The sequence below is a fragment of the Triturus cristatus genome, chromosome 2_1 (assembly GCF_964204655.1).
Source record: "Triturus cristatus chromosome 2_1, aTriCri1.1, whole genome shotgun sequence".
Taxonomy (NCBI): domain Eukaryota; kingdom Metazoa; phylum Chordata; class Amphibia; order Caudata; family Salamandridae; genus Triturus; species Triturus cristatus.
In genome coordinates this window covers 873,667,508-873,693,487 of record NC_140581.1, presented here as the reverse complement: position 1 = coordinate 873,693,487, position 25,980 = coordinate 873,667,508, and positions in this window count along the sequence as shown.

Genomic DNA, 25,980 nt, shown 5'->3' with positions numbered 1-25,980 from the left:
GGAAAAACAAGGAGAAATAAAAGTTTTTGTCCTCGTTGCGCCTCCCTACGCCTCCCCTGGGGAGGCGTAGGATTCTGACGCATTCCCAGGTTTACAAAATGTTGTAAATCTGGGAATGCGTCAAGTTCCATGTATGTTGCGTGAGAACACCCACAGCAACACCCATGGAAAGCCCCTTTCATGCAGATTTATGCATGAAAGGGAAACATATTTACAAGGTCATAAAAAGACACTTAGGGTGACTTTACATGTCCTTCTAAATATGGGGAAGCCCATTGCGTTGCCGGGGCATCAATAAAAGTGACACACCGGCGGTACAATGGGCTTGTAAATACGCCCCTTTGTTTGCATTCAGGCCCATTGCACCCATTCTTAGCCACTGAGATAGTCCTAAAAAACAAACCTTGGAGGTGGTGCTTAGCCACTGAGATAGTCCTAAAAAACAAACCTTGGGGGTGGTGCTTGTTTTTCAATGAAATATAAAATGATATGACGCTGTTCTTATCACTCAATACCTGCAAGTGTCTGTCTAATCAGTAGTCATTTGAACTACATGAGATTTTTGTGCCAACACCACACCACAAAACACGTCTTTTTTTCTGTGACACCACAATCCAATTATTTATCTTTTAGCAATGTTCGCTCACCGAACCACAGAAAAGAAATACTAATATTGTTTTTTCTTTTTTTAGATTCTACTACCTAAACTCATTATCCACATAGCTGAAACGATTTCATGGTTCGCCTTATCAGAGAGATGGGGGTCAGAGATACATGATTTTGGGCGTACACCACAGGTGTTTTTGCAAGGAAAACCGCAATGTAAATTCGTAAATATACTTAATGCACTAAAATATCTAGCAATTTCTAGGGAGTCTGAAGGCACAGGTGAAGTACAGAGTTGCTTCCCTGCTTTCCATGACTCACACGGAAATGTATCAATCTAAGTGACCAGTCCTCTGGTTGCAAAGCACTGAGGGTCATATTCATCATGGTTTTGTGTCACCTTTGCACCACACAAGAGGGCACAAGGGCGACGCAAAACCTAGAATTATATTTACCAAGCCACGCAAGGCCACCTTGCATGACCTTGTGTAGCTTGTTAAATGTGGAGTAAAGCAAGGCAATGTAAGTTCCCACGCGTTCCCACGAATCCACCCATGGATTTTGGTACATTCCCAGATTTGCCATTTGTGTCAAAATGTTATACCTCCCCAGGGAACATGTAACGAGGAAAAAGTTGCTTATCTATCCTCATTTTTCCTCTTTCTACATGTGCTGCATCCTGCAGCACACATATAAAAAGGAAAACGCCTCAGAGGATTGTTTTTTGCAGTGTTCATGTACTTATAAAATTGGGCATATTTCCATAAGGCAACCATAAAAGACTGCCTCTTGGGAAAGGTAATTACTCTGCTGCCCATCTGACAGATAAAAGCTCCCCTGCAACTATATGCCCTTCCTGGAGAGTCAGATGTCTCTTGGTAGAGGAAGGAGATGAGGTGAAATCTTCAGAAGCTGATTAGCAACACTTTCCTGGTAAGGAGTTGTGAGATGTTCCCATGTGGAACAAAAGGAGAGGGAGGCCCCTGGCTCCTATCACCACATGGTATTTATCTGAAGTATTTGATGCAAATATCCACAACTGAGTAGGTCTACTCTTAGCTCAGCATAAAGATATTTAGCAATTTTCCTCCAGACTGCCATCTGTTCCTTGCAGAATGCTCTGTGATGGGTTGGATCGCCAGTGGATGATCCTTGGAAGAACCATTTAGGGATGGAGGGCTGATGTGTCATCACTGGAATGGGTGGGTGACTCCCGCATTCTGAAACGCTCCTTCTCCATTTTTAAACCTCTGCAAGAGGAGTAACTGAAGATCAAGAGAGGAGAATGTACCACAACACCTTATGAGCTATTATCTGGAGTGTGGAGTGAGAGAAAGGCATCCTTTTTGCCCTGTTCACCCCCATTGTTTGACTGATACTAGTGGTAACTGACTTTGACTGTGCTTTAGGCTCTGCTAACCAGGGCCAGTGCTCTCATGAAAAAGGTATATGATAATTAGGTATGATTATAATTGCCAGTGACAGACCCATAGTATTTAATAAGATAAGGGGGATTCAAACTACCTATAGGTCCCTAGTATATAATAGGGCAGGGAGGTTAAGAGGCCCAGTAGATTTCCTGCACTGGAGTGTGCGCTACTGTGTTACGTGCTGTCACTTTTAAAGGCAGTCCCACTTTGCAGACCATCTTTAAAAGTAAATTACATGCAAAATCAGCTTTGGAATTAAAGGTAATTCCAAAGCGGGAATCTACCTTATTTTTACATATAAACCACCCCAAGTCCTCCCCTAGGCGCCCCAGGGGTGGGGTGCCATGTAACTATAAGCAGGGACATTATGAAATATGTATTATAAGCCCTGGTGAGGGAAAATCTGCCAATCCCATTTTTCCCTTTGTAGATTATTAGCTCCATAGGCTAACATGGGAATATGTTAGTTAAGTATAAATAATTACATGAAGGAGCTCAAAATATCATTTAAAGACTTAAATGATTGGCAATGATAAATCCAACAACTTACCACTGTTGAATTTATCACAACTAGTACAGAAAATAAGTTGTAGACCTTTCTTTTCTGTGAGCCAAAATCCAGCCTTCTAGCAGCCTTTCCTGATTTGTCAGCCTTAACAGGCTTGGCCAGGCTGCTTTGATGAGGTGATAAGTGGCTTGCATAGAGCAGAGGTTATCTGATGGGGAGAGCTCTTCAGCTGCAGAAAACAGGCCAGGTAGGGACTCGGTCAGTCAAACTGGGCTTCAAAGAGAGCAGGACAATAAGGAATGCCAGCCAGGCCTACCACCCCTTCCTGTAACCCAAGCCAGATGTTAGGCAGGGAATGGAATTTGATTTGCAGGAGGTGAGGGAGAGTGTTAATGGAAATGAGCCACACTAGTAGGTTGGTTTAGCCAGCTCTTACTCCAAAGTAGAGAAAATCTCCATCTTGAATTTTAAAGTGCAGTGCTTTGTGAGACAAAAATATGCCACACTTTGGAGGAAGTTGTCATGCTTTTGAGTAGCACCCGGCACCTAACTGGACAGGGGTGCCCCCCTGCTTGTCGCCCCAGATCATTGAATAAATGTGTGAGAGCTGCATAGCAACTCAGATTTTCTGCCTGAAATTACAAGAAGAAGGACTGCCTTGCTGGAACCCTGGTCTGCACCCCACAGGATTACTCCCTTAAGGACTGCTCCTGTTGCACACTTGGAACTACAGCCCTGAGGACATTACCTTGCTCCAAAAAGGTTTAAGAAGTGGACTCCCTGAAAGCACCATCTCCCTTAAGAAGTCCCCAGCCCGGAGTGCGTCCAGTGGACATTTAAGGATTTGGCCAGGTGCATAGAGGGAACTGTAGCACCAAACGTGCAAGACCATCTCAGAGCTTTTAGACCCTTGCATTTGTGTTCTGGACACTTTGAACCCTCAAGAGGAACTTCAGGAAGAAGTTCCTGAAGTTTGGAGAAGTTTGGAACAACTTTTGGAAAAAGCTCCCTAAGTAGCCTGACCCGGCGTCGAGAGTCATGCCAATTACCTTCAACCGTGCCCCGGATTTCAGGTTCGTCCCACTGAAAGCTTTGGAGCTCCAGACATCCAGGATTTGACTGGTTCCTTGTGGAAAATCAATCCGATGACATGGCACAGAAATTGGCCTGCTGCAGCGGACCACTTGTCATCATGAGGAAATCCTCCAGAAAAGTTTCTAAGTCCGAAGGATTTTTTTTTATCAGGCCTCCCGTTTAGTGTATGCCACTAGGGCTCAATCAAGGTCAGCCTCAAACTTTGACTAAACTTTGTCTTTGTGGAGAACGATTCGCTGCACCGGCTTTCGGGGGGACTCCATTTCCTGCCATTCCTAGGGTCCCTTAAGCCACCAATGCTGACTGTTGTGCCTGGAGGCACACAAAAACAACCAGAGCCTCCCACAGCACGGGAGAATGACTCTCTGCACCGGCTCTCGGGGTACTCCATTTCCCGCCACTCCTTGCGGCCCCTGAGCCGCCAATGCTGACTGTTGTGCCCGGAGGCGCACAAAAACAACCAGAGCCTCCCGCAGCATGGGAGAATGACTCACTGCACCGGCTCTCTGAGGGATTCTATTTCCCGCCATTCTTCGTAGCCCGTGAGCCGCCAACGCTGGTTGTTGCGCCGGGAGGTGCACAAAAACAACCAGAGCCTCCCACAGCATGCCTGGGCCGCATCTGGGCAAAGTCCGGGTCAAGAGCGGGCCCGTCCGAGACCGGAGGAGGCTGGGCTGGGCCAACCCTTTTGGTCTCACCTTTTCATCTTCTTCAGACTTCAGTACTCTGCCATCTTCCAGCTCTTGCACCAGCTCCAGTTCCAGTTCTAGTGGCAGCAGCAGAGGACCAAGTAGGGAGATAACTCCCCTTATTTTTATCTTCATATACTCCTGTGAATAGTCCGCTGGCCGTAGAATCGGAGTACTAGCAACCCAAGGGATTCAGTAGCCGGAGTACCAAGGAACGTGGGTCTAACTTTCTATTTATGTATCGGCGGACTTTGACTCTGACCCTTGCGGTTCTTGTGCTGAAGACCTGTTAATTGGTTCATCGACTTGGGTACTACATGGGGAAACATAAGGTGTCTACAGTTCCTGGGGCGGCCACGGCTGGCACCTTAGGTTCAGTGGTGACCATGGACTCGTTTTCGCGCGGGCCGCATTAGTGCTCTATTAGGTGATTGAGCTGGTGAACCGGCGTCTCTACAGATCTCCTGTAAATGCCCATCTTCCCTTGCCCACATTTACACAAAGGTCTGTGGATAGTGTCGACAAATCTCCTAATAACTTTGGGGTGCAAGCATCCGTCTGATTGAACAGTTGTTTAACTGGCCAGCAGTTACCCCTTACAAAGACTATCGTGGTTAATAATTCCAGGGAGGACAACGTACATTCAAGTTGGGGGAAAGTGGGGGCTACATCCATTAGTCATTCCATTAAACCATTAGCTGCTGGAATAGCTACGTGAGGGAGACCTGGAGGTGTTGAATCAGTCAATCAAGGGACGGGCACGAAAAGAAAGGGCCAACTGCCTTGGGGGAAAGGCTAAAAGATCAAGAGCTGACTCGTCATCCCAGAAGACCCCAGTCGACCAAGGACTGACAAAAGTAGATCTGATGTGCATATTAGAATCCTTTCAGGATTCCATAAGGGTTATGATGGACTCTAAATTGGGCTCAGTAATCCAACGTTTGACCGCGATTGAAAAAGGTATTTCTGACCTCAAATGTTGTGTTACGCTAGAAGGTGTAGCCGCTAACCTGGAATCAAGGTCATTAATGGCTCCCTCAGCACCGAATTGTCCTACCTTGGCAGGCCTACATACGAACACTAGGGAACCTCCACTTCCCCTCTAAAGTTATCGAGGGGCCATGCCGATTCGCGTCCGGTCTCGCCCCCCTCTGTGATCCACACTGTGTCAAAACCAGGCATAATCTCTGGCCCAATGGAAAGATCGGCTATACGGGATCAACCCACGGGATTAACGCACCTGGGGAGTAATCTCAGTGGGGGAGGGGAGGGCTCTCTGGAGAACTCCATGCAGGACTTGCCTGTTATCCATCTGCCAGCAGAATCGACTCTATATGTTGTGATAGTGGGGAACGTACCAACTCTACCTCAGGGGGCCAAGGAGGATTACTCTCAATTGAAGAACAAAGTATTATATTGGCTATCCTGTAATACAGCTTTATTAGAACATTGGAATGTTGGCAGCTCCATTGAAAACAATGGAGTGCTCCTGGCTTATAATGGCTGGTATAAGCCCGGAGCGCCAACATTCCAATGTGTCTTTGTTCACAGCTCTGGTTGTGAACAGAGACTTCAGGGAGCCTGAGGGGATTTCAATTCCCTCGCGCTCCCTGAAGGCTTCGTTTTGTAAGAACATTCTGCCCTCTAGTGGCAGAATGTTCTAATAGCCTTATAGCCCTTCGTAGCAGGGCTATACCGCTATTAAAGTCCCGCTGCGTTAGTTAAAGTCCCTCGCCTTCGGCTCGGGCCTTTAACGCTGCAGCGGGCCTTTAACAGCCGGTATAGCCCGCTACGGCGGGCTATAAGGCTATAGGAATGAGGGTAGAGAAAAACATCAAGATGGTGCGAAGGGTCAACTGGCTCGGCAGTTCCCATAAGTCCTGCAAGGGTGATTGTGTTATTATCAACTTTAATCGACCTCACATTGCAGAAAGGATTTTGATCACAAATTTGAATAATGCCCCTTTTGGTCCTAAATCATCCATCATGGCTCTACCTCTTGGTTTCTTTTATATACCTGAACCATTGGGGTGGAATTACATGTCTAACACTTTCAGGGCCCCAATCAACAGTCATATGCCATTATATCCATCTTTCAGGAACACAAATCCGAATTTGGCTCCTGATCCAAATTACTGGAATTGGACAGTACATGGCCGGCAGGAGCCACTTTCTCCCATTTTGGAGCTAACAAACTGTTTTGCACCCTCTGCTGCCTTGGATGCTTGTGACTAACTTAGTGGGCCTGCTTCTACGAATCTAGTGATATCTACTAACCAGCGGGAAAGTTCACAGCCAAGTAATGGGACTATGGGTGAAACCAACAAATTTTACATCCTGAAACATTGCTGGTCTAACCAACAAGTTTTCTGACCCTTTGTGGATTGCGTTTATAAAACAATTCAGTGTGATTTGTTTGCAGGAAACGTGGTTGACTGAAAGTAGTTTACCATTGGAGAGCTATGAGATGTTTTCTGTTCCGGCTATCCCCTCATATGTAGGAGGACCAAGAGGTGGCCTTGCAATTTATATTTCCATGGCAGTTGAATGCAAGTTGTTGGTCCTGCCTACAGCAAGCCTGTATATACAGTCCCTGGTACTCTGTAGGGGGTCCCAAACATTGGGTCTCATACATTTTTATAATTCAACATCTTGTACCAAGGGTGTGTGTAATATTTCCTTGTTGGGCTCCTTTGTTAGGCAACACCTTAATGTCGCTTTGCAAAATGTTATGATTGCCAGGGATTTTAATATTCACACATGCAGTGACCACAGGGTATCTAGATTGGCTGATCTGGGATGTCCAGGTGTGAGAGGAATCCATTTTGAACATTCCCTACAAGGGGATACATTGAATGGCCTCCTCCATGAATTTGATTTATCTTCCCTCGTGTGTTTATCTGACCCTTGTAGCAAGGCCGTTATTCCATCTTTTATAGGAAGGGGTGATGGTTAATTTATAGATTTTATTTTGGTATCATCACCTCTACTAGAATCATTCACAGGATTCGCTATTCAAGCGAGTGTACACAATGATCATAATTCTCTGTGTGTTCATCTTTGTGGGCCTTTATTGTTGCAAGGGGGGGGGCTGGGCAGAGTGGGTTGGTGAGACCAATAGATGGTGGGAGGCGGCTAAAATGAACACAGATATCACCAGACGCATTCTATGAGTTGATGTCAGTCTCAAGTGCTAACGAGCTGGCCTTGTGCACTACACCGACCACGGCGCCGGGGGAGGTCATTAGTGCTTTTTAAATTATTTCAGATAAAATAAGTGATTTCTTAAGCGCACTGGCTCGGCAACCTGTTATTCAGTCCTCTAGATGGTTTGATTCCCTTTGTTCCCGGGCAGCAAGGAAACTGCGGGAATCCTTAAATAGGAGCCCAAGAGATCCTATATTAGTGAGATCTTGCTGAAGAGAGTGTAAAGCAGAATTGGCAAGATGCAAGTCTGCTTTAAATGGGGGAGCCTGGAAGGAGTTAATTGAGGCTAGTACGTTGAGGGCCAGTTCCAGATTCTGGAGCATAATCAATAGACCCTTTTTAAATCATGAGGAAGGAAGTGCAGTAGGTGCCCATATTACTGAGGAGGAGTGGGTGCTCCACTTTGAAGCCATGTTTGAGTGCCCCCCCGGGAGCTAAACTGTTCTTTTTCCCCAGGAGGCTGGTATCCCTGACATGGTTTTTAACTTAGCAGAGGTCAAGGATTGTATTGTCGGATTGTCAGTAACAAAGCTCTGGGACCTGATGGCATCCCATCTGACCTCTTTAAATCAGATCTAAATTTTTGGACACCGATTCTTACGGCAGTTATGAATGCAGCAGCAAAATACGGCTGTCCTGAGTCTTGGGCTACCTCTACTATAGTGCCTGTTTTTAAAACAGGTAATCGGGATAGTACTCATTGTTACAGACCAATTTCTTTGTTGGATTCGGTGGTTAAGGTGGTGGGTCAAGTACTTTTAGATAGGCTGACCACTTGGACAGAGGAACATGTCATTGTATCGGACATTCAGTATGGGTTCCACCCTGGGCGGTCCACTGTGCCCCAGTGTCTCAACCTATCTATGATTCTCAATAAATATACGGTAGCCCGCCCTAGCACGATTTATCTAGCGTTCATGGATCTGTCTTCCGTGTTCGATCGCGTGAATAGGGCCAAACTGTGGCAGACCATGCTGGCTATTGGGGTAGATGATAACATCTTCTATTTTTTGGAAAATCTCCATCAAGCAACAATGGCGCAGGTTAGATTCTCGCAAGATTTAAGAGTCTCCCGTAATTTTGCCATAAAGAGAGGAGTACTCCAAGGGTGTATTTTGGCCCCCTTTTTGTTTAACTTGTATATCAACGATCTGGTAAAGTGCTACAGACTACAAGGGTTAACTATCCGCAGGTAGGCCGACGTGGTTTGCCGGTTTTATTATACGCGGATGGGGGTTACAAACACTGCTTGACTCCTTCTCTGCCTTTTAGATGGCCCGGGATTTAACCATAAACAACTCCAAATCTTTTGTGATGCAGGTGGGCCTTTGCACGAAAAAGACCCTTCAATTTAGGGTAGGCACTGCTCAGGTCCCCCGCACTGATGTCTTCTCGTATTCGGGGGTCATATTGGATGAACAGATGAAATGGGGCCCACTAAAACAGAGAAAGAGAGGAGACTTAGGTCGGGCAAATACGTCCATTTTTAATTTTGCTTCTAAATTAGGCAAGAGACCTATCGCTGCACTTTTAAAGATATATCAGGCTAAGTGTGTTGCGACAGTCTCTTACGATAGTGAAATATGGGGGCATGTAATCACAGAAGACTTACAAGTTTCTGAGAATAAGTTTTTGAAGCGTCTATTAGGTGTACCCCGTCGAACATCTAACATGGTGGTACATGAAGAACTGGGGGTCCCGTATCTGTTTGACACATTGGCTCTCCGTCCACTAACATTTTGGTTAAAAATTTGACGAAATGAAGGATTGTTGTTGACTCAATTGATATTGAAAGAGTGTATGACCCTTGACTATGCTGCCCATCACAAACCATGGCTTAGATACATAAAGAGTAGCTTTGAAAGACTAGGAAGAGCAGAATTATACACTAACCCAGAATCTGTATCTAAAAAGGATTTGGGGTGGGTAAGGGAGTCCTTTTGCAGTCTAAGGAAATTAGAGAGGGTAGAGCTGGAATTGAGGAAACTAAGGGGCATATTATCAAGCCGCTTTAGCGGCAGAAAACTGCCGCTAAAGCGGCGATAGAAGGCTTGATAATATGCCCTCGAGAATTCCCATAGAAGCCCATGTTGACACCAAAACATGGGCTTATATGGGAATTCACAAGGGCATATTATCAAGCCCATTATCGCCGCTTAAGCGGCAGTTTTCTGCCGCTAAAGCGGAGATAATTTTTAACGCCATCCTTGATAATATGCCCCCTAGTTTTCAAAAATTTTGAACACTGAAAACTACATTATTTACTGAGCCACATCTTCTGGGATCTTTTAGTACCTATGAACGTTTTTTTTCACCAGGTTTCGCCTGGATTTTTTTCACCTCTTGCTGGCTTTACCAAGGGGGAGTAGTAGAGGACAGATTATAGCATCTTGTGGCTCCGACGGTGAGTCTCCACAGGATTTGCTTAATTTTGTGTTATTCTTTAAGTTTTATGCGATCCCCCGGAAAACTTTTATTGTTCCTATTTTAAGGAGGATGAAATTGAGGCAGGCTCACCCAGCTGTTATTTATTTACGGCTGTTGCATGAATATTCTATTTTACTTGTCCTTAATTTTCTTAAATCTGCAGTGAAGCTTAGAGCCTACCTTGATTAAACTGTAGTATCTGTGAGGATCGGGATGAGACACAATTATTAGATAGGATCCCGGGAGTCATCTATCCATTGGTTTATTTTAACTCTTATGTTTAAGGGACCAAGTATTTTTTAATTGTATTTTGCCTATGAATTGTATGAGATCCCTATGGGGTCTGGTTTACTGGGTGATGAACTGTGTAACCGTTTTATGAATTTTTATCATGCATTGTTTTTAAATATTGGAAACTTTTATGGTTTTACACGTGAAAACCAAATAAAGTTATTTTGATTGATTGATTGACTTTGTACCGGTTAAGTGCGACCAGATGTCCCAAGTTGGTGCTATATGTTTTTAAGCGCTATAGATTGGTTAATCTTTAAAAACTCAGAGTAAAGAATTGGTGGCCCAGAGGAAGCAATTCTCCTGAGAGATTGTTACACAACTTGGTGCCAAAATAGAAATATGCTATTTCACCGAAGTGTTCATTGCTGTGACTTGGTAGTGTAACCAAAGATAAAAAAGCTGTGTTGCTCTTATATGAGATTGTTAGTCTCCCAACTAACCAGGCTTTCTAGCACAACTCTAGCTGTTTTGTCAAAAAGGGACACTGATCCCTCACCCTCTCTGGATTGCATGCCTCATCATAGGGGTCAGTGCTTTGTGAGCGACTGTTGGTGTCAGGAGGGTTTATTTGCAGCTCTGATTGAGAGCAATTTTGTACGTGGGAGAAGGGTCACATAAATTAAGTATTAAGGGGGAACCTTTGACTCCTTTGTGTCATGATCATCACTTGTGCAAGGCTACAAACAGATTATAGTAGGGAAGATGGTGAGTCAGAATATAGGACTCAGCAATTAATAGTGATAAACATATTTCTGCCCAATACTGGTATGCCTACTGGTCAAAGGGCTTTCATGAGTACCTGAAGAATCCCCCCGCCTGGCTTCACTATACCCAACTACAACCTAAATTATGTAATGCCATTATTTTTTAAAATATTCTGTCAGTCAGGCACAAACAGGATGTTCAGATACTCAGGAAAGTCAATCATAGCCAATCACAGTGTAAAATTAGACAGTCAATGCCTGGCATATATTTGGTAGTTCACGTTTCACATTGCTAGAAATGGGATTTCTGGTTGGCTAGGGTATGTGCCTAAACCACGCAGAAACCACTACTCTAGTCAGGGCAAGGGAATTACACGCTGAAGATAACCTCTGCTCACCCCCTTGGTAGCTTGGCACGAGCAGTCAGGCTTATCCCAGAGGTAATGTGTAAAGCGTTTGCGCAACACATACACACAGCAGCAACACATTAGGCACACCACAAAAGAAACTCCACACAAGGTTATATCAAAAATAGCCTTTGTATTATCACAAACACATTAGAATCATAATCACACCATCTACCCTGTGCCAACTGGCACTAGGCAATATTCACAGGGGATTATATACAGGACAGGGCCAATCGGGCCACTGTCAGAACCATCAGAACAGGTAGGTAAATATAAAACATAACCAGTAATTACTGGTACAATAATGACCTCAGCATTATCACATTATGCATAAACCCAATAGACCCACGTCATTAGCATAAACACATTACGCAATAGGCCTCATCAACAAAAACACATTATGCAATAACCTCTTAAGCATAAACACATTACGCAATAGGCCTCACTAGCATAAACATATTACCCATAAATCATGGTGTATAAATCACATTTGGCACCCATCAGCATATATCACCTTAGGCATAAAATACATTATGCAGTAAGCATCACATCAGGGCTTTGCGCCCTACCAACATAAACCTAACCCTCAGGCCAACTGGCCTTCTCTAGGGGGCCCAAATGCCCTATGTCCAAAAATGTCAGGGTGTAGCTGTCTATGCAGCGACACCACAGACCACAAAGCGCAGGGGCGTGGGGTGCAACTCACCCCTTCCTCCACAACAGAAATGGCCCCAAACGTTGCAGCTGCCTGCAATGGTGGTGCAGCTGTGAATCAAGCACTGGCACTCAGAGCACGTTGGAACTCCCCTCTGGGGCTCTGGAACACAAAATCACTCCCACGGTACAGCTGCCCATCCCACTGGGACTCTAAAATAACATGGCCCCCAAACGTTGCAGCTGCCCACTATGGCCGCACAACTGAAGAAACAAACAGGCACTGACGCTTAACGTGCCCGAGGGCCCCACTGGGACACTGAAAACCAAAGGAGCCCAAACGTTGCAGCCGTCTACCACGGCGGTCCAGCTTTGAGGAAGACAGAGGCACGGGCACCTCTGTGCCTTAGGAGTGACCACAGGGGGAGGGCACCAACAATGTGCCCCGACACCCCCCCTCCCACCAGACTCACAACTTAGCTCCACTCACCGGGCTCTCTCTTGGGACACCTCCTATCTCCTCTGGTGCCGCTTCTGGCACCCGGAAGGCTTCGTGGAGCCCCCTTTCACCGGGGCCCCTCTAGGCAACACCATGGGGCTCTCCACACTCACGGGAGCCCCGTTTCATGACAGGCACCCTTTGGCTGGACTTCCTCTTCGGCCGTCTTCCAGACTCCCCTCTGGCTCAGCCCACAGTCAGAAGGCTCTTGCCTGGCTTCTGGGTCGCTGCAGGCAAACGTGGCGGCCGCTGTTTCTCGAAAGATGGCTAATGCGGGGCGGGCCAACTAAATAAACTCACATGCGGGGTGGGCCCCCGCTCCACCAGCGGCACAGGGGAGCCCCACAGGCCAGGGTTCCCTCCAGGAAACTTCACGCAGCACAGCACTGCATGGCGCCAGCGCTTCTTAAGGCATAAACGCGGAAAGGGCACCCGTCAGAAAGGAACAAATGCGGGGTGGGTTCCCGCTCCAGTAATCAGTGCAGGGGAAATCACACATGCTAGGATTCCCTCGGGGCACGTCACAGCCCCGCGCTGCCAGGCCACATGCTCCTCTCTCCTTGGCAAGTAAAGTACGGGGCTCACAAGGCACTAAGCCCATAGTTCTTGGAAGTCCTTAAAGTTCAAGGGCATAGCTGGGCACAGGGAGGCCAGCACACAGGGCCCTCCAGCAGGGAGGCAAGCCCTCGTGGTGGTTCCTCCTGAGCCCCAGCAGCAGCAAGCCCCAGTAGGCACAGGAACAGCACCCCTTTTCATGGGGTCACAGCCCCAGTGCTTATACTAGCACTTTTTTTTATCTGCCCTGGCACAGGGCTTGGTGGGAACCAGTCCTAACTGGTTCTGGGGAGTGTGGAGGACCCTGTGTACACTGCTCACACCCTCCTTTGTGAGATGGGGGCTCTGTCATCAGACACACCACAGGGGGGTGGAGCCATCATTCACATAGGCAGGCACAGGTCTATTCAGGGTCAGGGGACGTCTCCAACCACTACTCCAAATGCAGATGCTCTATTCAGCCTAGCGCTGACTCACCCTGCCCCTCCTGGAGCCACACACACTTCACCAGCTCCTGTAACTCCAAAGCCAGACATGCAATCCACATAAGGCAGGCAGACACATAGCACACAGAAATGCCAACTTCGAAAAGTGGCATTTCTAAAATAGTTATAATAAATCTGAACACACCATTGCGTAGCATTTATTATTACTATTTCAAACATACCAAACTTGACCACGCTGCTCCTCTCATATCAGGAATTACCACTGAAACACTTATCAGGGAATCCCCAATGCATTCCTATGTGAGGGAAGCCTCACAGTAGTGAGAAACCAAAATGGCTATTTGTCACTACCAGGACATGTTACATACACATGTCCTACCTTTTACCTACAATGCACCATGCCCATAGGGCTAGCTAGGACCTTCCTTAGGGGTGACTGACATGTAGTAAAAGGGGGGGTCACAGACATGGCACACACTTTAAGAGCCATGTCACAGCGGCAGTAACACTGCGCACACAGGCCCTGCAATGGCAAAGGCCTGAGATAGATTTGAAAGGCTACTTTGGTGGGTGGCGCAATCAACGCTGCAAGTCACCAGTAGCATTTAATTCACCAGCCCTGTGTTTATGAGATATCACCCACTTTATACTGGACAGCAGTGTTAAAGTGCCCAGAGTCATAGAACCACCAACATCATGTTAGAAAAAAGGCTAGGAGAAAGGCAAAATGTTTAGGGATGACCCTGCAAAAAGGGCCACATCCAACAACATTGTTATAGTATAAAGTATCTAGAGTCTTATTTAGATTTTGGCAGACAAAATCATTTGCCAAAACATGGTGGATATCAGGTCCACCACACTGCAAATACCATTGTCTATAATGCATTTGTAACATGACAGACAGGCTAACCACCACGTTTAAGACAGACTATCTTGTCTGCCAAAGTGTAAAGAAATCCCATACCTTTCCTGGTGTTCATTGGCCCAGTCTACATTATCTACTATAATCACCAAAACACCCTACTAAGTACTGAAAAGCACACTTTGGGAGGTGCTCAACTTATGTGATTATGTAAAATCTTCATAGCTGGCTCATCTAATCTAGATATGCCAATAGCATAAGAGACTGTGTGTGGGAGGCCACAAGGCTCCCTCTGGAACCCAATCAGAGGAGTCATTGAGTAAAGGAGTACACAAGTAAGCAAAACATGAATCAAATAAGCTCATTGGGTTGATGGCCACCATGCCAGAGTTTAATGTGTGCTGGTGGCTTAGAGGGCTGGGCACTGCACTTAATTGTCAACACCGACACTTATGACAGTCTGCCACATGGTTGCACTGTTTGTCTGATGTAGTGATGAGTACAATAACACCTGTTTTATAATTCAATACACATTAAAATGACTAATGCCTGTTGCCCAAGCCATTCTAATAGATTTGGACCACCTGGAGTAGTCTGAATTGTCACACTTATAGAAGTGTGATTGTTAGACCTGTCAGCCCTTTGGGTGGTCCCTCCTCATCATTATTTATTTTGTCCCACTTTTGCCTCAAACCCTGTTATAATTTTTCCTTTTTGGGAACCACCAGACTTTTTAGTGTTGATGCAGGGTCAGGGAGCCATTTTCCCTACCCCTGGAACTTCTGTCTGAGAGCCTGAGACACAAAATGGTGGCCACCCATTGTCACCTGTGACATCACCAGAACCTCCTGGAACATTCTAGAACCCTGTGACAGTGGGAGGCAGTTTAGAATGTTGGGAGGCCATCTCAGAGGGGCAGTTGGCAACTGACGGGAGAAGAGAGAGGACAGAGATAGAAGGAGGTCGGAGTAAGGCAGCAGAGGTGGAAACCAGTGCTTGGAGTGGGGTCCAGAAACCCACCCTTGATGCTAGTCTCTACTGACCAAGCCCAGCCTAGAGCCCTGTGTGGGACCAAGACCAGAAGAACCATCTTAAGGAACTGAACATTTGAAACAGGCCTTAAAGAAGAAGAACAGCAAGTTCCTGACCTGTTCAGCAGTGTCCTCCTGGAGTCCTGACGTCGAGAAGCCTGGAGACCTGGGGCCTGAGGTGGAGAAGCGGCGCTGACAGAAAGCAGACGTCATACCCGGAGCCGCCAGAGGTCGAGTGAGGGCGCCGACGGAGGTCGTGGAGAGGCGCCGGAGGTCGAGTGGAGATTCACTCGAGGTCGAGGTGAGGGCGCCGACGGAGGTCGTGGAAAGGCGCCGGAGGTCGAGTCGGGAGTCACCTGAGGTCGAGGTGAGGCGTCGACGGGGGAGTGAAGTCCGCCCACCGGAGTCGCCGGAAACTGAGGTGAAGCGCGCCGGAGGTCGGGAGTGGAGATCGCACTCCGGAGACACCAGGAAGTGGGGAGTCCGAGTCCCTGTGACGCCGGAAGGCGACATCGAGTCGAGACCGCCCAGCGACATCGAGTCGAGACCGCCCAGCGACATCGAGTCAAGACCGCCCAGCGACATCGAGTCGAGACCGTCCAGCGTCATCGAGTCGAGACCACCCAGCGACATCGAGTCGAGACCGTCTAGCGACATCGATCCGGAGCCGCCTCACGGCGTCGACACGGTGCCGAGCGGAGCCGATCATCGTGAAAAGGGCAGTAAGTGGTAGAGGGGGTGTTTAAGGCCCCGTGGAGCCCTAAAAGACCATTCTAGGGGCTAGAGGGGTGTTAGAACCAGCCTGGGAGTGCCAGGGGTGAACTAAGACTGGTGCAGTGACATCTGTGAGGGGCTGTGTAGTTTGGAGGGCCAGATCTTTAGGTTACCCTCATTCTGCCTCAGCTTAGGCCCCAGCCTTGACCAATCTAGGTGGGACACCCCCATGCCATCCAAGTGTCCTTAAGTTGTGGATGGGCAAAGTAAGACCAAGTGACCTCATGTAAATGATTTGAACTGTAACTGTCATTGATTGTTTTACCTTATTTATTGGAGGTGCTTTATTTATTGTCATCCACTAATTTATTCCTGCACTATATTTATTGTCTGACTGTATTTATTTGCCATCTGTATTTATTGCACATCTATTTATTCTTTGCTTAATGAGGTCCTGAACCTATTTATTGAAATTCCAATGTAGTATTATTTATTTGACCTGCTCTTTTAAGGAAAATCTTATTGTATTGCATTTATGTTATGAAACCTGCAACTAAGAGAAAATAAGATAAAGACATATATATTTTCAACTTGTCTCCAATAATTTTTACGGTGTAGTGTCGTTTTTGGAACGGATGAACGCATGGTTATTGTGAGGGTGTGACGTACGCTTAACACGGTGCCTGACCCCCAACCGCTCGAGCCGAGCTACCACTGTGCTGGGAACCCGGTTTCCAACAGTGATGGTTAATAGTTGTGTTGAAACTGTCATTGATAACACTGGCAGGGGCAATGGGTGGGGCAAGCTGCAGCGTCTCCTGGCCCTGGCACCTATATTTTTACAAAGTGCTGAAATGTTAATGGTGATTTTTGTAAGTGGTCAAGAAATGACAGTGATTCATAATAAATAAGTTAGATTACATCTAAACAAGATGATCTTGCTTAAATACAGTGTCCTTGTGATATCCCAAACTGTATACAGATTTGCTTCAAAGATAAAAATAGGTCAGCTTGAAATGTTGGAAATGTTTTTAATGTGCACCTTAGCCTAAGGATGGGGATTACTATATATTAGTTTGTGCGCACCATTCAAATACTTATCCAAATCAGCTAAAGAACATGCTTTATTGATGAATTTATATATATCTAAGCTTTCCTGTTTTCAGTTTCAATTTTTGGTAGATTGTGGTGGGGGGTTTTCAGTGTTTTTCAGTGATTTCAATACCTTACAAAAACAGTGGACGTCTGAAAAAAATTCCACTTTACGGAAAGGATCTAGAACTTGTGCAGATTACCACAGTGAGTCTTCATTGACTTCAAATGCCATGGTTGGTGAAGGGACATTTCTTTGCATCATGGCAAGCCATTTCTCATGCATTGTAAAATAAGATTTCCTGAATTGCTCCTCAACATTTCTTTGCTTACCAAGTGGCAAGCATTTTAACATGGAACATGTTGCAGTGCCAAAGTCACTAAAAGTGTCGCCCAACCTACTATCAAGGATATGTATCACATCTGCACCAATTACGCTGAACATTTGGTAGACAAGGGTGTTTTCAGACTGTCGTTTTTTTACTATGTTTACTACAGCAGTCATGTTTTCCTATAAATCTAAGAACGCAGTAGAGTGTACTTTTTTCACATCACTATCAATATGCGACCAAAGATCCTCACATTTCTTTAATTTGGCATCATCACGAAGCAAAAATTCTGTAAACGGTCGCCACATGGATAATATAGTATTCAGAGCCTCTAAGACTGAGAACTACATGCTAAATGACATAGTTCTGATGACTCTTTTTTTGATGCCACACCAAGCACAAAATGAGAAATATTTGCGTTTTAGTTCCCGAACATAACGAAACAGTGCACCAGAATGGATTACAAAGTCAATAGCATTCTTTATTAACTATGAAGATTGTAAAGATGCTTTTAGCATACCATCTAGCAAGTGGCAAGGATCTCTTAAAGGGAAGCACTTCAGCTCAGGTATCAATTTTGACAGGTCATCACACAACTTTTTCATATACGTAGCTGAATCACTGCAAATACAAACAATATCACTCCAAGCTTTGTTGAACTTGGTAAAAACAAATTTGCAGCAGCATTCCAAGTGACACGGCGTTCCATGTTTTCCAAATGTGTGGAGTCATGTTTTTGCCACTATCCCAGATGCTTGGTGACAGCACTCTTTTCACATAAACCTGTCACTACACCTTGCATTGAATGTTTAAAGCCTGGGGTGTTTGGCAATTTACCTACTATCAATACTGACTCGCTAGAAAAGGGGGCTGATGCATCAGAGGGTTTCACCAATTCGATGTCTGTTGGTAAATGTGATGGCACATATTGGGAAAGATTCTTATGAAACCAACCATTTTACCTATCAGTGAAAGAATAAAACATAGCCAAAATATTAAATATGATTTTGATATTTCCTGATTCTCTAGAGTTTATAAAATAATTAAATAATACCTAAAACATGCTTCTAAACACTGCATCTTTCGACCAAAGACCACAAAACTGTAAAAAGCAAAAGGAACAAGAAGCAATATCTCAGTGACATCCCTTTACAACAAAACTCAAGCAGAATAATTTTAGCCCAATCTTTCTTGCTGGTACCTAGTGTAAAAAAGTTACTTTATGTTGGCACCATTCCCGTAGTCTAGACATTGGACTTGGGGAGACACTTAACACGCCGGTTACATTGGAAGAGATTGGGGAAGCCATACAATTGCTTACTTTGGGTAAGACCCTGGGCCCTGATGGGCTGCCAGCAGAGTACTACAAAGCATACCAAGTCTCCCTTGAACAGCGTCTCCACACCCTATATGCCACTGCATTAGAATCTCAGCAGCTTCCACCCTCTATGCGCAAAGTGAATGAATGAATGAATGAAATTATATTTGTATAGCGCGTAGCTACCTGGAGGCCTCCTAGCGCTTGCGGACACGGGGAGCACAAAAAAGAAGGAGTATCACTGAAATGCTGAGAGGAACAGGTGGGTCTTGAGGTGTTTACGGAAGATCGATATGTTGGGTTCACTACGGAGCGTGTGCGGGAGGGTGTTCCAGAGGTTGGAGGCATTCAGAGTGAAGGAGCGTCCGCCCCACCTAGATCTTCGGACTTTCAGAGGCGTGGCAAGGAAAGCGGCACTGGAACGAAGAGTCCTGGTGGGTTGATAGGGCACAACTAAGGATTGAATAATGTGGGAGCCGTACTTCCACATGGCCTTGTGAGTTAGACACATGGCTTTAAACTGGATCCTGGCTCGGATGGGCAACCAGTGTAGATTTATTAAGGCAGGCTTAGCTGACTGTCTGCGGGGAATCTGTAACAGGTGACGCGCTGCGCAGTTTTGGATCACCTGAAGTCTATTTAGGGTGGACTGAGGGGCGCCCAGGTAGAGTGCGTTCCCGTAGTCCAGGCGGGATAGAATCATGGCTTGTACCATGATTCTCCTGGCTTGAAAAGGGAGTAGGGGGAGGATTTTCCTGAGCATTCGCAACAGTCCAAAACAGGTGGCCGAGAGCTTAGTGGTCTGATGATTAAAACAGAGGGAGCTATCAAGCCATACGCCTAGACTTTTGATCTGTTGCTTGGGAGTGGGCATAGGTCCAAGACAGGGTGGCCAGACAAAAGAGGAGGAGAGCGAGGGGGTCTTCCCTAGGAACATAATTTCGGTCTTCTCCCCATTTAATTTGAGGTGAGAATGGCTCATCCATTGGGCAACTGCATCAAGACATAGGCCTAGGATGCCAGATGAACCCTCAGGGTTGTTAAGTGCCACCACCAGTTGGGTGTCGTCTGCGTAGGTGATAATTTTGATGCCGAAAGGAAGCACTATCTCGGCTAGTGGGGCCATGTAGGCATCAAAAAGGGTGGGGCTCAACGAGGATCCCTGCGGGACCCCGCAGTTAAGAGGCCACTGATTGGACACAGATGTCCCCTCAAAGACTTGATAGAAGCGGTCCTTTAGGAAGGACTGAGTCCAAGTGAGTGCCATCTTTCCTATCCCCATGTTAGTCAGCCGTTCAAGTAGAATGTTGTGGTTGACAGTGTCGAAGGCGGCACTGAGGTCAAGTAGAATGATAGCTGCCGAACCGCCCTGAGCTAGAAGTCTTCTGGCTTCTTCCGTAACAGCGAGCAGGGCCGTCTCAGTGCCTAACTGGGGACGGAAACCTGTTTGGGAGACTTGGAGCAAATTGTTGGATTCGAGGTGATTGACTGAAGTAGAGTTGATATGACGTTCAATCAATTTACTCATCCATGGGAGGACAGAGATGGGGCGATAGTTTGCCAAGTTGGAACGGTCCAGGTTAGGTTTTTTTAAAAGAGCTCTGACCTGGGCGCACTTCCAGGCCTGGGGTACACCGCCAGAGGTGATGGAGGAGTTGAGTATGTCAATGATGACTGGTCCTGCAGTATGAAAGACCAGGGAAAGATGTTGAGGGGGGGCAGGGTCTGTAGGAGAGCCAGACGTTACCCTGGTGAGGAGATTATCCAGACCTTTTTCGTCTAGCAAGGGGAATTCTTCTAGAGAGTTTGTCGTATTGGTTCTAGAACTAGAGTTGGAGGGATCAGGCGCGTAAGGAGAAAAAGACTGATATATTAGTTGAATTTTCTGGTGGAAGTATTCAGCTAACTCATTGCAGTGCTGAGAGGCATCCTCCATCTTGGGAGGTTCCTGGGGGAGGCAGGACAGGGATTTGGCTATTCTGATTATTTCTTTAGGGGTAGAAGCGGCGGCAATGATCTTAACCTCATAGAAGTGTATTTGCGCTTATTTAATCTCAGCTTTGTAGGACCTTAAAGCTTCTTTGTAAACAGATTTCCTACATTCCTCGTAGTTCAGTCTCCATCTTCTTTCTAGTTGTCTACAGCAGGGCCGTCTCAGTGCCTAACTGGGGACGTGCACCTGATATCGCTGTTGAAACCTCTCAAAGACCTTGCGGAGATGGGCTCATATAGGCCCTTGGCTCTACTTAACATCGATTACAAGATACTTGTGAAGGTATTAGCAGATAGACTGGCACAGGCGGTTCCATCACTGGTTCACACGGATCAAAATGGCTTTGTGCCTTCCGGTAGTATCTCCCTCAATATACGGTGCTTCTTCAGGGCGTCTAAGTATGCAGTGGAAGCATGGCCATGGGAGGGTTGCCTTTTTTTGGACCTGGAGAAGGCCTTTGATTCCCCAGAATGGAGTTACTTATTTATGGTGTTCGAGAAATTCGCGCTGGGCCCGGTCTTTATCCAAATGACGCGCCTACTCTACAACAACCCCACTGTCGGAGTCAAATTGGGACCCTATCTTTCCGACTCTATTCCAATACAGAGGTGTACTAGACAAGGGTGCCCACTGTCTCCGCTCCTGTTCGCGCTCACAATGGAGCCATTGGCAGAAGCGCTGCGCACCCAACTGGGCATGACGGAATACCTCTGGGAGACACCACGCATCAGGTGTCGCTATATGCCGACGACCTAATTATCTACATTAGGGACATCAACCATGCCCCCGCCCACTTAATGCGCCTATTGGAGGAGTTCGCTAAACTCCCTGGGCTGACTTTTAATGTAGACAAATCCTGTGTTTACTCATTTAGTGAGGGGCTCCAGGACCCTAATCTCGTTATGGGCGGGAAGCAGGTATGGTGGGCGGCGGACACATTCCGCTACTTAGGCATTCAAATTTACCACCACACAAACAACCTTGTCGATGGGAACCTAGGCTGAGCGGTGACGTCCTTCAAGTTGCAGATGCTGTTCTGGAGCACTCTACCTTTATTCGTAACCAGCAGGGTTGCACTTGCCAAAATGGTAGTTCTCCGAGACTCTTATACTATTTCACAAACTTGCCGGTTTACATCCCAGCCTCTTTCTTCGTCCCCATAGAAAAATAGATTCGGGATTTTATCTGGGGTAACGCCAGGCACAGGATAGCGCAGCGGAAACTCTACCTACTGGTAGATCGAGGGGGAATGGCGGCTCCTTGCCTTGAGCATTATTATCTTGCCCCACAACTTTAATGGGTGGCGCGTTGGCTCTCAGACTGCTATTGTGCAGATACCGCCACTACACACCCGCCCTATCCATTGCAGCATATAATTAGCCTCTTCCACCCAGGTGCACGCTCTAGACCACCAGAGCCTTTGTTGCTTGCTGTAGCCTACAGATGATTCCGCAGGAGCCTGTATATCACTCGTGGGGTGACCCCTTATGCGCCTGCAATACATCTGGAGGGAACCTCCGATGGCCGCGCGGTAATCTCTCCACAGGTACTTAATAGATCGCAGGAGAACAACATTCAGACGCTTGGAGACTTGTATCGAGAGGGATTGTTCCTACCACACGCGTCATTGATTGAGGAAGATGGACTACCGCTTGGGCATTTTCTGACTCACCATGCATTGATAGCCTCGCTTACAACCAGGTGGGGGGACATGACTACGGAGCCGCAGACACACCTCACCATGCAATACTTACATGTCGGGTAGGCACCTGACGCGGTGGTTCGCAGCTTCCCTGAGGACCCATGCTGCAATTAGCCTCGACCCATTGCCTCATAAATGGGAGCACGATCTGGGACACCAGTTTACTGAACAAGGAATGGGTACAGGTGCTTGAAAGCCCGATGTGTATACCCCGCAATATGCGTTTTCCACAAATACAGCTCTTCATCATTCATAGGGCATATCTTATGCCAGCAAAAATTAACCAATACTTCAAACGGGTAGATGCGAAGTGTCCCAGATGCGCTGAATAAGGGGCTGACTTAATTCACATACTATGGGGTTGTGCCCGGATGGGTAACTACTGCAATTAAGTGGCCTCTCTTTTGCGAACCTGCACTGACCGAACGCTGCCACATGACTGGCCGACCTACCTGCTGCATAAGTTTCCCAGAACTCCCGCTACAAAGGTTACCTCAAGATTTTTGGATTTAGGACTGAGAGTAGCCAAGTAGCTCATTGCCAAGAGGTAGAAGGCACCTGACCATCCCACCTCAATGGCCTGGACGAATTCGATGCTTGCATGGGCAAAGGCAGAGGGCATAGCCATTAGGCGTGAGGAAATACTGGGACTGCGGAAGACCCCCGTTGCAACATGCTGGGACACTCTCTACAATGAGCTGCAACTCACTGTGGACATGGAGGGAGGGGATTTCACTAAGCCACACTCTATAGATGACTGACATTGTCCTGAATCTGGGTGGTAGATACTATGCGTCACTTCCCTAACGTATTACATATCACTTGCACACATGGGCACGATGGGGCGGGGGAGGGGCAGGGTGGGGGGTAGTAAACTACGTCATAGGGCCGTACGGAGGTAAGTAAAGAAATAAATAAATAAAACAAATTACATTGCGCACGCTGCAACGCCAAATGGCAATGCAGCGTGTGCAATGTAATTCATTGTATTTATTTATTTCTTTACTTACTTCCGTTCGGCCGTATGCTGTAGTTTACTATCCCCACCCTGCCCCTCCCCCGCCCGCCCCACCACCCTGCAGCACTCCCTCGAGGAGCTACTACTGGCGCACATACTTTGCAGTTGATGTAAAAATATACTGTAAAAGTGTTATAATAATTTCTACAGTGTGAATTACATTTTTAAATGAACTTAGACATATGCACACAAATATTTATTTCAAGAGAAGTGTTTAAAAAATGTAACTTTTCTTTGAAAAATGTTATATGTGTTAAAACAATTACACTCCTTCTACGTATTATTATTATTATATGTCCATAAATTATTTTTGTATAATAAAATGTTTCTAAGAGTAAAATACATGTATTTTAGTTCCTTTATATAATTTGCTATATAATATGAATAATTGTTTTCTATTATTACTAGTTAATACATTACTATTTATGTTTCCCTGTTAGTATTAATTCTAAAATTCATTCACCGTTTTTCATACGTTTATATATACATGTTGTTTTATTAAATGTGGTTAAAATATATAATTATTCAAAATGTAATATTTTATTTATTACTAATATTAGTAGGTTGTCTACAATAATTATTACAGCTATTAATGTGCATGATATTTAATTATCTTTATATGTAATGCAATCATATTATGTGAAAATTTTGTTTATAAATTGTAAAATGTAAATAATATTGTTTTACTGTTTAATTATGTTATTTGCTTTGTTACGTATTCACTTACAAACCAAAAGCTCACTTTTAAAAGTTGCTGTAATTGTGAATTAAAAATGGCTCATACAACTCCATTTCAACATTATGCTCAACAATATTTGCGGGGCCATAGTTATATGTCTAACTCCGAACCTATAAACATTCTGGAAAGTGCATATATTTGGGCACGGGGTCAGATTTACTATTCAAACTTCCATTCCACAAACATTGGACTAAATTCTGAATTTGATACAGAGGGCAGGTTTACTATTGAAAAGTGCAGAAATGTATGTGTCATATTTCATATTCTAACTCCACTTCTGCAAACAAATATTAATGGAAACAAATAGGTGTCTGTGCAATATACAGTTTAATAAACACAATTGTAAAACATTTTCATTATTAGTTTTTTAATTCTGTGGTACAAACTATATCACCTTATGCCAAAAATCAATTTTTATAATTTTGTATTTTGTATATATCCTTCCATATAGATAACGCCTAAAATATCAGGACCCAAATAAACAAAATCAATTTACTGAAGAAACAATTAAAATATACAATTTTAAATTAACTTTATAAATGAACCGTAAGTTGAATTTTGTTGAAAATTGTTTTTGAAAAATGTTGACAATTACTTTTACTAATGACATCAATAACAACTTAACATGTAAATGTCATCCTAGTGATAAATCACTACCTACCCAATACATCCCACAAACCATAAAAGGTAAAAATTCCCACATTTCTGAAATCCAATATTACTGAAAAATGTATGATTTGTAATTAATTTAGTTCACATAATTACTTAGAAAATTATAATTGTAAATGTATTCATGTTAAATTAATTAAAAGAACTAAAAAATAGAACACTGCCCACCCAAACCCCCCAAAATTCCATACGCCATCCAACAGAAAAAGATCTGTTTAAAAAATATCTCACAGTAAATGAACCTGAAAAGTTATAAAATTCAGAGATAAATATATAATAATTAAATATAAATATGATAAAAATAAGAAATTAAAACAAATAGCCCGTAAACCACATACAATAATAATTGTGCTTTTAAAAAAAAAAGTAATATCTAATGAGTGACATATTCATATTTAAATAAACATACATATTATGATATAAATGGAAACGATTTTAAATACCATGATATTTTCATATATATTTTAATATTCTATATTTTTAATAATTGTATTACTTACAAAAATAAATAAACAAGGCGTTTACATTCCATATTTTGTTCCGCAATATTTTTCATTCACTGTATTTTTAGCACAATATTATGGTGCAAAGATATTTCGGAGCTAATACTCTGGCACCATACCATACAGTAAGGGAAAGTGAAGTTAAGTTTCTGATTTTGCAACTCTAAATTTCAATTTATTGGAACTTTTTCGTGAAACTTGATATTGCAAAATTTTGCTCTCGGAATGCTCATACTGCCGTCTGTGCCAAGCAGCAGCTAACTATCTTTTTTTTTCTTGAAGTGCTACATTTTTAGGTCTCGCCTAGAGATGCAGCGCGAATGCGCTGCCATCGCTTTGTGAGGCATGCAGTATACACTATTGCGTTGAAGCTTTGTGGAAGCTCCACCTACTCTCCGGGACATCTTCTTGATTGGCTTAGGTTCTAAATGCTGCCTTCCGATTGGTTTTAAGCTTGTTAGTCCCTCCCCATAACAGCCATGTCAGTCA